Raw genomic sequence first — 16,165 nt, 5'->3', positions numbered from 1 at the left:
AACACTTTACTGTAATAATGTGATTTAATTAAATGATACATTAAAGAAGTGAAACAGGAGTATGAAAAGCAGCACAATATTTCTATGAAAAATAAGTCAAAACACTTTGAAAAATTTTAAAGGTAAGTCCACTACAAAATACCAACTTTTAAAATTACCATTGAAGAAGGTATGAGTATCCTAATTGTATAACAATGGGAAAAACAAATCAGAAATAGCTTCACAAGTTTTTACTTCACTTTAAAGAAAAACTGGAAATAACAGGACAATCCACTATGGCTGTGAGTTTGGTAAGAAAGATAATGCTGCATCAATATATATTATAAGTTTTATGTCTGAATGAAACGTTTAAGATATGCAGACATCATGTTTACGCGCCTCTACATTAAACCTTTTCACTAACTGACCAACTGTTGGTTCTAATTTCTACTACAAGAAGGCTCTACTACTGTTTTTTATCAGGACTTCTACTATGAGCCAGGCACTGTGAGAGGGGCTGTGAAGGCAAAGAATAAGGCTCCAGCCTTCCAAAGGATCAAATGTAAAGGAAAGATGGACATACTAAAAAATAATACTATAGGTCATACTAAGCATTGTAAGGAAGTATATTCTGTTAAGCATGGAAATAAAATAACTTAGTCTGGAGAGAGGAGAATGAGTTGGCTTGGTGGTGAAACCTGATGAGTGACAGAAAGGAAATGAGAAGGCACATGCTGACCGAGCACACCTGCAAAGCCAGGCAGCCCTAAGCAGCAACACCGGTCCAGGGTGTAAGAATTACAGAAAGCAGAGACACTGGAAAGGCAGGCAGGAGCCAGACCATGAGGACAAAGTTAACTGAGCTTTACGTCATAAATGAAGGGGAAATCATTATATTTTAAACAAAAAGATGACACAATCACACTTGTCATTTTAGCATAATTATCTTTCCCAACAATTTAGAAAATGAATGGGGTAAGATGGGAAGAGTCCAATTTTGAAATTACGAAAATGATTTTTAAAAAAAGTAACATCAGGGCTTGGCGCCTGTAGTTCAGCAGCGGCTAGGGCGCCAGCCACATACACCAGAGCTGGAGGGTTCAAACTCAGCCTGGGCCTGCCAAACCACAATAACAACGATAAACAAAAAAAAAAAACACAAAAACTGGGCATTGTGGTGGGCACCTGTAGTCCCAGCTACTTGGGAAGCTGAGGCAAAAGAATCACTTAAGCCCAAGAGTTGGAGGTTGCAGTGAGCTGTGATGCCATGGCACTCTACCAAAGGCGACAAAGTGAGACTCTGTCTCAAAAAAGAAGAAAAAGGAAAAAAGAAAAAAGTAACATCAGTATGACTAGGTGACTGAGAAGAGATTTTAAAAGGGTGAAGGAGGCGGCGCCTGTGGCTCAGTGAGTAGGGCGCCAGCCCCATATGCCGAGGGTGGTGGGTTCAAATCCAGCCCTGGCCAAACTGCAACCAAAAAATAGCCGGGCATTGTGGCAGGTACCTGTAGTCCCAGCTGCTCGGGAGGCTGAGGCAAGAGAATCACATAAGCCCAAGAGTAGAGGTTGCTGTGAGTGGTGTGAGATTATGGCACTCTACTCGAGGGCGGTACAGTGAGACTCTGTCTCTACAAAAAAATAAATAAATAAAATAAAAAATAAATAAAAGGGTGAAGGATAATAAGGACTCAAGGATGATTCCCAAGTTTAGCGAATTATCACCTGGTGGTCAAAGATTCACTAAGAAAAAGAGGAAATGAAGTCATTTTAAGGGTACAAATAAAGAACATAGCTGTGAACATGAATTTGAAATGCTTTATAATATACCCAAAAGGAGAAAATTGGAAGTTGGCTGTCTACATCTAGTGCTCAAGAGAGGTGATGGTGTCTATGCAAGAATTCATTATTGAATAAATTTAAAGCTGTAGAAATAAATGAGCATGCTAAAGAGGGCAAACAGAGAAAGGAGAGAGAAAGACTGAACTTTTTCAAATACCAATTTTAGAAATAAAAAGGGAGAGATCCACCCAGAAGACAGTGACAGAAGAGCACCAGAAGCAGCATTGGAATGACATGAGCACCAAGAGAAAGAAATTACAGAAGCAGGTGATAGCCCATGTCAAACGCAAACACAGGATCAAACAAAACAATTCATGAAAACTACTGCGCATGACAGTTTAGAGACCACTAGCAAGTCTGGGCTTCGTAGCAGGTGCATACACTCAACCAAGTGCCGCCTACAGCAGGAGAGTGCACAGAAGATCAAGAAGTGGGAACTCACTCTTTTAAGCAGATCTGCTCCAATTCAAGAATAAAAGGCAGGGAGGGTCTCTTCCAGAGAAGGAAACAAAGGAAGAAGTTGGGGGGGGGGTGATTTTTGTTTGTTTTCGATATTTTTTTTTTACTGCTTTTTTTGCATTTATTTTATGTTGCATCTATTCCCGTGTCACGAGGTTTTGTTTCTTCAGTTTCTTCTGGGATATCCTTTTTCTTCTGTCCTATCTTCTCTTCTGGTTTGGGAACAATTTGTTCCTTTTCAGTAAGGACCATCTCCATGTGGCTGAGGAAGAAGTCAGAGGAGAGAAAAACTAATCTGAGAAAACACAGTGAGAGCACAATCCCGAGAACAGCCAGCAAAGAACGAGATCAAGGGGACAGTGTCCACAATCACCCTAACCCGTAAGATCTTTCCTCAGAATGAAAAGGAAGGAGGGGGAGATAGACCCCAGCAGGGACAGGTCACTGATCAGGGAAGAAAGTGACCAAAGTCTTGACTTAGAGATCCACTTTCCCAGTCATACAGACATCACCCTGTGAGAGTAAGAATGCCATTGTTCAGGCAGAAGGAATCAATGAGCAGGGCAGTAAAGTTTTGAAACTCCACTGAAGAGTAATGCAGGGACCTGCTAAGAGTGGGTCTATTAACATTCCCTTACAGGTAAGGGAAAAAGATATTTCAGGAGAAAAACAAGCATCAGTTGAACTTCCAGAATCAGGGGTAGCAAGTTATTAACAAACTTAAGAAAGGAACCCCATAGTCACTGAACAATTCATAGAAAGATATGTAGTACTTAACACACAAATATTAACAGGATATCAACATTGCTGAAGAACTAAAAACATACAGCATTACCTTTAAAGAAGCTATAATGCTTTCACAATGTCAGCCGCCACACCTTACTAATAATGAATGCTAAAGATGACAACAACCTACAATTTACTGACCATGAAAGTGCTACATAAAAACATGATGCTTTAGTTTGGCAACACAACCCAAATCATGTATGGAATCCTAGTTGCCAGGGATTTTACAACACAATTAGCTCATCCTGGCAACAGTACCTCCTGGAAGTATCTCATTAAAATCTGGGGAAAAAAAATGTAATTTTAAAAAATCATTTTCGTATGTCAGATAGTAAGCTTACATAAAATCCATTGATGTATGAGACTCAAATATTTTTAATTGATAATTTTTTTTAAAAATGCATGGATGTTAAACTAAAATGGACTAGAGAGAAACAAACAGTAGTTTAAATAAATTATGAGTGAATTATGATAAAGGGACAATTCTTTCCTAGAGCTACACAAGAAAAGATGCTATGACTGGCCATGGGTCTAACCATGAAGGGTGATTTTTACTATTTTAAATCAATACCAGTGGGAAAAAATGAATAATTCTCCATGCATCAACAGAAGAGTGTTAGACACATTGTAATCTAACAAACAGGATCCCCTGATTTTCCTTGCCCTCTAGAACAACTTACAATCTACCATAGAATCTTAGATCACAGAATATAAATATAGAGGTAATGCTCAAATCTCCTCTGAACCCCCAAGTTCTCTCCACAAATGAAAATTTAATTAGAAATACAAATTTACCCGGAAATAAATAAAAGCAGATCTATGCCACCTGTCTTCTCCTCAGATTATATTTCACCTTTATTATTATTTAACTATTTTTAAGATTATCACGTGTTTCTTTGGTATCTTAGCACTTAATAGAGTGTCTGGTACATGGCACATTCTCATTAAAAAGAAAAATTAATGGAAATAAGATTATGAAAAAAATACACAAATGAATTCTTCTAACTCCTACTCCCAAGATCTTAAAGAAGAAATAGAAATTTATATAAGAGATTATTCCTCTTATCTGAAATAAACTAACAATGTTAAAAATGGCATGCGATCACTACAATGTGAGCTACAGTTTTTTGAAACTTTATTAAATTATCCAACATTCAACACTGTGCCTCTGACACTGCAAAGACTATCTAGATGAAGTAGCTGGTATGAACGTCTACTTAACTAATTATTTCTTAGTTTGAGGATTTTTTTCTTCTCACTAAGGGATTCTTCTGATCATATAATCTTAAAATAAAAGATTTTTTTAAGTTAATTGACATGGATTGGAGGTAGGAGAGAGGAATCACATGCAGTAACGTTGACCTTTGTACTTCCATAAATCCCTCTAAGATTTTTTTGAGGCATAGGAAATTCTAAATCCTGCTCAATGTTGCTAAGGAAATGCTTTGTTGAGTCTGTTTTTAGAGAAAACAGTCAATAACTAGGCTTGTTTCTTTGAATTCAGCTGCACCAGCTGCTGACTTAATAACACTGAAATTAGGAAGCTTTGTTCCAATGGTGGCCACACAGAAAGAAGCTCCTTTGGTATATGTAAAGGGTCACCAAACAAAATCTTTTAAGAGGCACACACCAATACACATACATCCACAGAATAAATAAATGATGTGCAAAATGGAATAAACAAACAGCCCAAATAAAAAATATAAGGAAGAAGAGGGGAATGCTATGTGAGAAAAGAACCTCAGCGACTAAGCTCCAAATATTAATTACTTCATTTACAAACTAAAAGCAGAATTTACTTTTGAAAATACTTTCCTAAGAATACAGGGCATGCTAGGTCTCTGGTTAATACTATTCATTATCACATATAGAAATTTAATAATCCCAAGAGTGGCATCAAAGACTCGGAAGGAATGCCTTATTTATAGACCCTGTAATCTTTCTTTTACATTGTCGACGGAAGCACTGAAGCATTAGCCATACCCCAGCAATACACACCTGTTTACTCTTACTCAAAAGATATTTTCTATATGCTGAATGGCTGGAAATGCTAGAAACAACCAAGTACAAGAATCCCTGATTAAAAAGCAAAACAAAACGCTTCCCCTTTTGCCACTGCTTTCTCACTTTTAAATACACATGTACATTTTGCTACCTCAAGGCACTCTTTTTTTTTTTCCCTATTTGGTAAGTAAAGTCAACTCCGAAATATCTAAGCAACGACAAGGAAGCAAAGGAGAGATGATCGAACCCAGTGAGAACCGATAAACTGAGACAGGGTCACAGCTCGCCGCCTCCTCCTTTCTGCTCCTAGAGAAGAAAATTAGCCATAGAGCCAAACCCGAGGCTGAGGTGGTGAAACCTGCAGGGCAGGCTCTAGAACAGTGGTTCTCACCCTTCCTAAAGCCGCAACCCTTTAATACAGTTCCTGTGGGTCGCAACCCACAGGTTGAGAACCGCTGCTCTCTAGAAGGTCTCCTGGAAAAGCCTTCCTGATTTAAAACCCACCAGAGTGTCTCTTTTGTCTGTCGTCTAACCTGACTCTGCTCTTAGCCCAAAGCTCCGCACCTGGTAGATCCCAGGTGGGTTTATGATTCATGGAGAAGAAAGAATGAAGTTACTCATCTTAACCAACTCTGTTCTGGTGGTTTGAGCCTGGTTAAAGTTGGCATGTCCCTGAATATAAAGGGGAAAGAGACAAATGAGGAAGTGACAGACAATGCTTGGAATGTTCCTGGATATCAAAAGGCATAATTTCTACAAAGGATTTGAGGCACACAGCACAGCAGGATGCCAAGAGGGCTCAGCTGTGATACTTTTGCCAACTCTAATGTAAGGAGGACTCCAAATTGTATTTATATCCTCAGGGTATAAAAACAGTGCTAGAATAGACAGTAGGCACTTGAGAAATAGTGAAGGAAGGAAAGGAAGAAGGGAAGAAGTGACTCCTATAGAACACACATTTGCTCAATACTCAGGGTGCAAAGATGAACAAATGAGCTACAGGGTGGCGCCTGTGGCTCAAAGGGGTAGGGCGCTGGCCTCATATGCTGGAGGTGGCAAGTTCAAAGCCAGCCTCAGCCAAAAACTGCAAAAAAAGGTGCTGGCCTGCAATTTAATCAGGGTTCATTTCCCATTCGGTAACCTACCTTTGGTTTAACCAGTCCTTTTTCTTGAAGGGTTAGACAGATCGACAAAAGGTAAACTAGTTTTAAAACATGAAAGCTGCAGGTTTCTGTTACTAAAATTTTAGCAGCAAGAATCTGAAACAATGGTTCTCATTGCTACCACATTTAGAATCACACAGGAAACTTCAACGCGCTAGCTTTTGGCACCTGGGTCCCACACTACACTAAATTATCTCTGGGGAGTAGCAAAGGTACGAGCATACTTAAATAGTCATGTGATTCTCATCTGCAAAGACTGAGAACTACTGCTCAATAAATGTTATGTAAAGTTTCTCTGCCCATGTTTCACAGTGAGTCAGAGAAGCTAAAACAGAAAACTTACACTTAATAAACACATGCATGTTTATAGCTCCTACTGTAGTATGTGAAACCCATTTGTTTAAACAAACATAGTCCACTTTACATTTACGTTCCTGACCAAACACTTATAAAAACAGAAGTAAAAGAATAGTAAAACACTAATAACATTAAAAAAAAAAAAGCCTCCCCCCACAAGCTTTTTATAAAGCTTCCCAGCCCAGCACACTGGCAGGCATCTCTAAATGGCTCAGAAATAATTCAAGATTCTACAACTCAATTCTGACATTAATTTTAAGATCATTTTGTTGTAAGTACCAATACTTTCTTAAAAGTAGCTCTAGTCTTAACCTAAAACTGAAAACAAGCCAGATGTCCCTGAATACTACTTTGAAAAGGTAGTATTCTTATGTTCTAAAATTCATTGTGGTGAAGGTTGTAATGACTCTGACTACACAGAAAACTAATTGTAGACTTTAAGCAGGTGAACTGCATATGTGAATTATCTAGCAATAAGGCTGTTATTTTTTTTAAGAGAAATTTGTAAAAGAGTAGATGTTCTTTCCTATTTAAAATACAAGCTGTTGTCAAATTGACCCCATTTGTGCTACTGTAAGAAAACACCTGAAACTTGGTGATTTATGAAGCACAGACATTTATTCCCTCTTCATTCTGGAGGCTGAGAAGTCCAAAATCAAGGGCCTAGCAGGTGCCATTGTCTGGTGAGGGCTGCTCTCTGCTTCCGGGATGACACCTTAACGTCACAATCCCCAGAGGGGAAAAGGAACATGATGTCCTCACATGACCCAGGGTGGAAAGCAAAGGAGCTGAAAGCTCTGTGAAGCCTCTTTCAGAAGGGCCTTAATCCCATTCACAAGATGAGAAGCCCTCGTGGCTTAATCACCCCTAAAAAGACCCGCATACGTATTAATACCATTTACATTGGCCATTAAATTCCATCACCTGAATCTCAGAGAAAACACTTTCAAACTACAGCACATGAACAGTAAGTATTCCACAAAATATGTACATCATTTTTATGGTCAAATCTCATTTTCTTGAAAATCAGGGTGTGTTCTATACTAAAAGAATTTTGACTTCGACAGCTTTCAAAAAATAACAACCTGTAGCAGAAACTTTAAACTATAAAAACTGGCATTCAAATACTGTAATTTACAGTATCACAGGAATGAAATGCAATTAAGTTAGTGAATCACCAGGTGTGATGTACTGGAGCCAAAACACGGATCTAAGATCCAGAAGTCCCAAAGCCTAGCTCTGATCCCGTCATTTGTGAATAAATATCCTTGGACAAGTTACGCAAAATGGCTGTAACAATTATAAATCACAAATTCACTGTGACGATAAGCTGAAGCAATGCTTAAGAAACCACTTGGAAAATAGTGGCTTCAAAAACAGTGTTGAAATTATTTTGGCTTTGTTACAAAAGGAGAAAGAACAAGTTCCTAGAGATTTTTACTTTCTCCAAGAATCTCCAAAATTTGTTCTCCACCCACTTTTCTTTGTAGCGCCAGTTAAACTGCTTAATTTTCTCTTGTCTATGTATTTTCTCGTCTATAAGAGAGAGATGTGTTTGTCTTTTAACAAGTCTTTAAACTCTTAAGTCCTCTATTTCACTCTGAAAGGAAATACAGCTGATGAAACAAACTAGTGGCCTGGCCCCTTCATCTGCCTTTTAGACCAAGGGAAGATACACTGTGGTTTTATAATACTGCAATGACTGCGGGAGGGGTGGGACGGTTAGTTTGCGTTTTTTTTTCACAAGAATCCTGGGCAGGAAGGAAATGGAGACTAGTTACTGAGGGGCATGGGAGCTCTGGCACCTGCGAGAACAGACTTACACAGTGGTTCTTATCAAGAAAGGTCCATATTTATAGTAAAGAAGTAAATCCAAAATTCCATGCATAGAATTGTAACTTTTTATAGCAATTAGTCCCCCCTTTCATACATTCCAACACAACAACGCTCTGCAAATTAACTGATTCCATTTCAAAAACACAGTTTTCCTTTTCTCCAAAGCACAACGTTATTATCCCAAAAAATTAAAAAAAAAAACTATTAAAAATGCTTTCCATCTAGAAACAGAAGATCGCAGGCTTAATGTTTCTCCAAACTTTTTCGAGCATTATTTAAAGCTGTTATAAGGCATAATTATAAATGGTCGTGAATTTAATACTGTTAATTAAATCCTCAACTCTTTTGTAAGGATTAATTATGTTATATTAAATTTCCCTAATTGTGTGATGATATGGAAATATATATACCCACGTATGTGTGAGCTGCTCAGCTGTAATTAATGATGCACTCTGTTCTCTATTATTGTGTGGAAAACATTCTGATACAAAATAAATGAAGCATAATCATTCAGAGTAATGATTCCAATGTACTGATTAATGATACCAAATAGCTTCTCTGTTTCTGAGTTAAATTAAAACATTTACTGTCTGGGAATCGTAAGGGCATCCCTAAGTGAATGTTTTCTAGATAATCATGTTCCCTCACAGAAATCACCCACCCCACCTTCACTGAAAATAAGTTCCCATGGATTGTAGAAGGTACCATAATTTCATATGCAAAAAAGAAACAAAAACCCTGCCAATTAAAGTACTATACAATGTTAAGCTGACTTCTGAGATATTAAAATTGTGTCGGGGGAGAGAGGGAGGAAACAGGCATCCCAGACTGGAGGGTATCTGGCATTCTATTTTCATAGTAGGCACTCAGTAAATGTTTATCAAAGAAACATTTTTAAAATGTTACAAAAGGTATTTCCAAACATTGTGTTAATCTGAAATAAACCAGTCACCCAAAACACAACTACTGTATGACTTTACTTATAGAAGGTACCTAGAATATTCAAATTTGGAGTCATAAAATAGAATGGTGATTACCAGGCAATGGGGGAATGAAAAGTTCTTAAGAGGGTATAGAGGTTTTCAGTCTGGATAGATGGTTGGTGCTGGGGCTGTAAAGCAATATGAATATACTTAATGCCACTGAACTATACACTGGAAAGTGGTGAAGATGGTGACCATTTTAAGTATATGTCCTGCGCGCTGTATGACAATTAAAAATAATTTTTAAAAGTCTGTAGATAAAAGAACAGCGTTTAAATTAGAATCACAAAACTCTTGAGCTAGAAAAAAAACAAATTCAACCCAACTTGTTATTCAAGCTAACCTGATAGAAGTTTTTAAGGAAAAGTTACCTATCTTTACAGTAACACTGAGTACCTCCTTCAATGGACTAGAAAGAAAGCTCCGTATTCTGTTATCACTTCCTGGAGCTGGCACTATGGCAGGCTCTGAACAGCAAGGGTTTGAGATAGTCCTTCACATACCTAACTGACCATCAAACCTCCAGTGCTGTTTTAAAAGCTTGCTGGATACTGCACGCTTATTAGGATGGCTACTATCAAAACAGAAAAGAACAAGCATTAGCAAGAAAGCAAAAAACTGGTATCTTTGTGCACTGTTGGTGGGATTATAAAATGATGCAACCATTATGGAAAACAGCATGGCGGTTCCTCAAAAATTAAAAATAGAACTATCATATGAGCCAGCAATCCTTCTTCTAGCTATATATCCAAAAGAATTAAAAGCAGGGTCTGGAAGAGATTTTTGCACACCCACGATCACAGCAGCACTTAGCCAAGAGGTGGTAGCAACCTAAATGTCCAGCAAAGGATAAATGGATACACAAAATGTGATACAGATACACTATGGAATGCTGTTCAGCCTGTCACATGCCATAACATGGATGAAACTCAAAGTCATTACGTTAAGTGAATAAGACAATCACAGAAAGACAAATACCGTCTGATCCTACGTACATGAAGTACCTACAGTAGTCAAATTCATACAAACAGAAAGTAGAATGGTGGTTAACAGGAGCTGAGGAAGGGCAAATTGGGGTACTATTTAATCGGTATAGAGTTTCAGTTTTGCAAGATGAAAAGGTCTGGAGGTCTGCTGCAAAACACTGTGAATATATTTAGCACTACTGACCTATATGCTTAAAAATGATTAAGCTATGGTAAAAAAATGAAAAAGCAATGTATATGTTAGATAAGTAAATAAAAGCCTATTCCAAGCCCACACTGACTTAGAATTTCTGGGGATTGAGCCAAGATAGCTGGTATTTATAAAAAAGATGATCAGGTGATAATCTGTAGCCAGCAGAGATCAGTTAAGTTGGTTTCCAAATTGTGAGTTAACTCAAGCATGAGGGCAGCCATGTTTAACACTCTATTTTGCTTTAACCAATGTTTACAGGTGCATATAAAGTATGTTCTGTAATGAGTCACAGTCTAAAAACAAAAAATATCTATGCAGGCCCAATAGCTTGTAAAAGAGCCAATGTAAAAAAGACAAATTAATTTTACCCAATTAATACTATTATGTTGCAAAAAAATTACTGATTCAAGAGCAAAAGAAATTCACATAAACAAAAATAAAACAGTGCTATAAAACATTTCAGTATATTCAAAGATTGAAGTTTCTCTCCAATTACAAAATATCCTTTCTTGTGTAAAATTCTTCCAGATAGGAAAAAAGTACAAGTGAGGTTAAAAAAAAAAAAAATAGCTTTAAGAAAACGAATTGTAACTAGCTGAGAAAGAGATTATACTATATTAAACTAAAGACTCTGCAATAAAGAAAAAGTACAATTTTCTCCATTTGGTTAGCACCACACCTTGTTCTACCTTAAATCCTTTCCCTTTCAACCTTCTGACAGCCTCACCTCTCCCCCTCCCCAAATTCCACACTGTGAGCTGACTTAGACGCCTCCTCCTGTAAGAGCAACCAGATGTAAAATGTGTGTAGTGAAGATGAACATGTACATATTTTTGTACAAGATGAGTATCTAGTTTGCTATTTCTGGCAAAAGGGCAGGCAACGTCCAAGGTTGTCAGTGTAACTTTTATCTTGTGTGATTTAAGTGGACCTTTAGCAAGCACAGAATATAACTTCAAAAGAAGGAAAGAATATTTTTTTCCAAGATTAAACAAAGCCAGGGACTATTTTCCTGTGGCAGAGGAATTGGAAGTTTGCACATCAACAAACCTGCAGGCAAGCATTGTATGTTAAAAGAGGAAAAATGGAAAATAAAAGAATTATTATTTTTGCAGTAAGCAAAGCAAAATAAGTACAGGCAAAGTTAAAAAAAAAAACTTGTTTTTTAACAAAACAGTATAAAACTAAGACATAAAGAGAGCAATGATTTTGCAACAAAAAGTTTAACTTTGGTTATCTGACAATACTAAAACCAGTTGGGCAAAGCACACTAAAGTATATGGGGGACTCAAATATCTTGGGTTTAAGACTGGGGCCCACAGAACAAGCATTATTCCTATATCATCGATTATTAGCTGTCTTATAAAGAGTAATGGTAATTGAAACAAATTCAACTGAATTAATTTCATTTCAATAAATACTTAATAGATACATTCTCATGTACAAAACTCTACACGCAGGTGTCCTCAAACTTTTTAAACAGGGGGCCAGTTCACTGTCCCTCAGGCTGTTAGAGGGCTGGACTATAGTTTAAAAAAAAAAAAAAAAACGATGAACAAATTCCTATGCACACTGCACATATCTCATTTTGAAGTAAAAAACAAAACAGGAACAAATACAATCATACCACCTCATGTGGCCCGCGGGCGGCAGTTTGAGGACCCCTGGTACAGGCACACTAGGACAGACAGATAAATCCAAGCCCAAGATGTGTTTCAAGTAATTCAGACACAGTTTATTTTTAAACATTTGTGCAGTTAATGCTGAAATACATATTAGATTTAACTGTATCGACTGGATATGTTTCATAGCTCAAAAATAGGGTTAACTGTATAGGTTCAACTGAATGTATAATACCTATTGTTTAAAACCACTGAAATAACTGTGAAATAGAAGCCTAGGCAAAACGTCTCTTATTCTACAGAAACTGAAATGCAGGGAAAAAAATTCATTGATTTTGAAAGTGGGAAGCAGGAACTGTTCCTGATACAGGTGGCATATGAACTAGACATGAGGTTCTGGAAACTGAACTTGTTAGATGAGAGAATATATTGTGAAGATGGAGATTTTACACTGGGGAAGACCAAGAACGTAGCACAGGATCATAAAGGGTAATGGAATAATTAAAATAGCACAATCATCTACTTTAATGTTACAGAACAAGTATGTGAGGTTCATTATTAAAAATAATTTATATCCGGGCGGCGCCTGTGGCTCAAGGAGTAGGGCGCCGGTCTCATATGCCGGAGGTTCACACCCAGCCCCAGCAAAAAAAAAAAAAATAATTTATATCCGATTCCCCTGGTGACTTTGATATTGCACCTCTCTTAATCCACGAAACATGTAGAATAATGAAATATAGTACAAAGGTATTTCTGATAGACAAAAAAAGGAAAATGAGAGCATCAAATCAACCATTCTGTATAAAAGATCTACAAACTTTCTCAACTTTATAGAAGTCTCAGCATAAAACACTAAAAGCTCCTCCCTTGGCTACAGGTCCAGTGAAACCATGCAGATCATTCTATTCTGTCCAAGGAACAGACTTTCCCTACTGTCCTGTGGCTATCCCTGCCTAAAATATCAGGGTTTTAGGACGATCCTATGAAATTTTAAAGGTCAAGTTCTTCCCACCACTCCACTTAAAGATCACTAGAAGTCATCGCTGTACATTTACTATGCTAGTGTCAAATTGAGAATGTACTGGGAGCTTTGTGGGAAAGCTGGCTTTTGCAGGGTTATGTGGATGGTATGAAGTCTAATCTACACTGCTCCATTACACATATTATTCTTAGCCACAATAATGGTGTTCTGTTTAAGCTTTAGGACTATATTTAAATAGATGGTTTAGGAAACAATAAAGCCTAAAAGAGTACTGTAGGTGTACTCCAAATTTAGAGTGAGTAGGAAACACCAGGAGAATTTTATCTACTCCATCAAACAATAAAACACTCTGAGCCAGCAACACAGAAGCCAAAGAATGGGGGATGGGATTTTTTTTCCCTTTTATTGGAGGGTCAGTGTGCTAATAAAAATATTCATTAAAAGGCATATAAAGTCTTTTCATTATTGCTTACAGAAGGTCTTTTTTTTAAAAAAGAAAATGTTAAATGTTGTGCTAGTTACAACAAATACAAACATTGAACCCAGGCAATACACTACAATTCTGTATCATGACCAGTTAAACAAGGACGGAAATGGAGAAAGTAAAGAATGAGAATAGTCTGTAGAGAAAAAACACAAGCTCCTAAGAAGAAATACAGAGAAAAGCACCTATAATCAAACCCACACAATCACGAAGCAGCATTTTAATTGCTTGATATTTCAAAATATTTGCACTAAAGATTTCTGGATGTCTGTTGTGTTCTAATGAACATATGTGAAAATGGAGCTATGTCATCACTCACCCCGAGGGCCATATGAAATAATGTTAAAGGCTGAAGATAAAAATCCATAGTCCAGAGGCTCTTTCCCAGCTAAAGCCCAGGGCAAAGTTAAAGCCTAATACAAGGACATAACTTTCACTACAAGCACCACAAATGTCCCTGCTACTACTAGTAGTCCCTGAGCACCTTGCTATGTACAAGACACTGCACGGTTTATCCATAAGTCACTGAATTTTCACACATCGTTAACATTGAGGTCACTCCTGTTACCAGAGTCCCCTTTTCAAAGTTTATAGAGATCTAAAAAATCTCCCTAACATTTAGTAGTCTTAAGTAGTGGAGCAGGGACTCACCCTAGATCTCTGCAATGCCAGTCCTGAGCCACAACCTATTAGCCAGTGGGTTTCTAACTTTAAAGTTCTCCACAAAAATGGGGAACTTGTTAAAATGCCAATTTGGGGGCACCACCTTTGAAGATTCTGATTTAGTCATCCGGGGTTAGGTCCGGGATTCTGCATTTTAACACAGACTTCTGAGAATTCTGGTGCAAATAGTCTGTGGAATAAACACCAAAAATATCGTGCAGCTTCCGAGAAGAAAGGCAATTGTCTGCATTAGAATTGAGACTGCTGGTACTTACTAAAACCCTAAAGCAAGTGATTATCTGCAATGAGGAAAAACTGCAGTAAATTTTATTTTTAGCCTGCTTCATATTTTTGTACATAATTATATATAAATTGTGAAAGATATGTTGTCTAAATATTTTAAAAGTAGTTTAAGAATAAAAATTCAATTTGTTTTAAAAAAATTGTTAGCTAGAAGAATCATTAATATTTTAAGCATGGGGAGGGAGGATGATCACCATTTTTAAGAATTTAAAACTATAAATATCGCTCACTCTGTATCTTCAAAAACACATACAGTTGATCCTTTAACAATGCAGGGTTTAGAAGCACTGACCCCTCCCTTGCACAGAAAGCTCTTGAGTATAACTTTTGGTTCCCCCAAAATTCAATTGCTGATTGCCTACAGTTGACCAGGAGCCTTACAAACAATAACATCAATTACCACATATTTTGTGCGGTATATATAAATACTATATTCCTAGAATACAGTTAAAGTAGAGAAAATAAAATATTAAAAAGTAACAAGGAAGAAAAAATACATATACTATTCCTGAAGTAGAAGGCCTCCATCCTGATTGTCTTCAAACTGAGTAGACTAAGGTGGGGAAGGTGGGGCGGGGCGGGGGGCTGGTCTTGTTGTCTTTAGGGCGTCAGAGGTAAAAGACAATCTAGGAGTAAGTGAGCAGGCCATGCAGTTCAAACCACATTGTTCTAACGCCAACTACACTGTCTAAAACTTGTCATATGCCGTGACCCTGAGGAAGACCAAGAACTATGACATTATTTGGCAATAACCGTATCTGTAGTTAACATGACAGCACAACGTTAACAGGGAGTACAAAGCATGACCCAAGGAGGGAGATTCCCATACAAAGCAGCAACTCCATGAATTCTGTCATGAGCAGCACAGAGCACTAGCAAGGACAGCACATGACTGAATGTGCTGGACACCAGTCCTCTGTCAGACACTGTGTAGGTCAGAGAAGACAGGAGAATGGTTTTAAAAAAAAAAAAAAAAAAAAATCCTTAAGAGGATCGCCTCACCCGTGAAAGTAGCTGATACCTCCCAGGGCCCTAAGAAGAAAGGTTCCAGTTCACTTTAGGAGTCAGAATACTTTTCCTAAACAATCTTGTAACAGCAGAGTTGGGACAGCCATCCTGTAGGAAGCCAGGGCTCAATGTCTACTCAATCTAGGCTCCAACGCTGTGCCAAGGTATGTGTCAAGTGTTTGGCTAAAACAGGGAAAATGCACTTCCTGCTCTCAAGGAGTTTGTAGTCTGAGATCGGGTTTCCAGCTTCTAGCAATTATCATTCCAAGCAAGTCACTTAAAAGTTCCTAACCCCCAGGTTTTATTATTTGTAAACTAGAGATAGTGTAAGTTCTTCTTTAGTTGTGAGCATCTGAAAATACCTGTAAAATATAACATACTATTACTTGGGTGTTTCCCAGTACATTGTGGAAAGGAAAAAAAAATTGGGCTATCAAAAATGTCCACTCAATGCACAAATAGCTAATGGGCAAAAAAAAAAAAGGGGGGGGGGAGGTTTAACCAATATACTCTTATTC

General features: G+C 37.6%; 1 protein-coding gene across 5 annotated transcripts in view; it reads right to left on the bottom strand.

Annotated features, from left to right (window-relative positions):
* KLF12 (KLF transcription factor 12) overlaps positions 1–16,165 on the bottom strand; it is a 490,726-nt gene that overhangs the window by 416,486 nt on the left and 58,075 nt on the right. The window contains exon 1 of one of the 5 annotated variants that reach the window (XM_053563732.1): positions 14,325–14,423. The exons of the other annotated variants lie outside the window; for them this stretch is intronic. The gene's annotated coding sequence lies outside the window, so the exon portion shown is untranslated. Of the gene's footprint in view, positions 1–14,324; positions 14,424–16,165 lie in introns of those variants that run through there. 5 annotated transcript variants of the gene reach the window in all.

Source organism: Nycticebus coucang, chromosome 15, assembly GCF_027406575.1.
Source record: "Nycticebus coucang isolate mNycCou1 chromosome 15, mNycCou1.pri, whole genome shotgun sequence".
In the NCBI taxonomy this organism is placed as follows: domain Eukaryota; kingdom Metazoa; phylum Chordata; class Mammalia; order Primates; family Lorisidae; genus Nycticebus; species Nycticebus coucang.
This window is presented reverse-complemented; position numbering and strand designations above follow the sequence as displayed.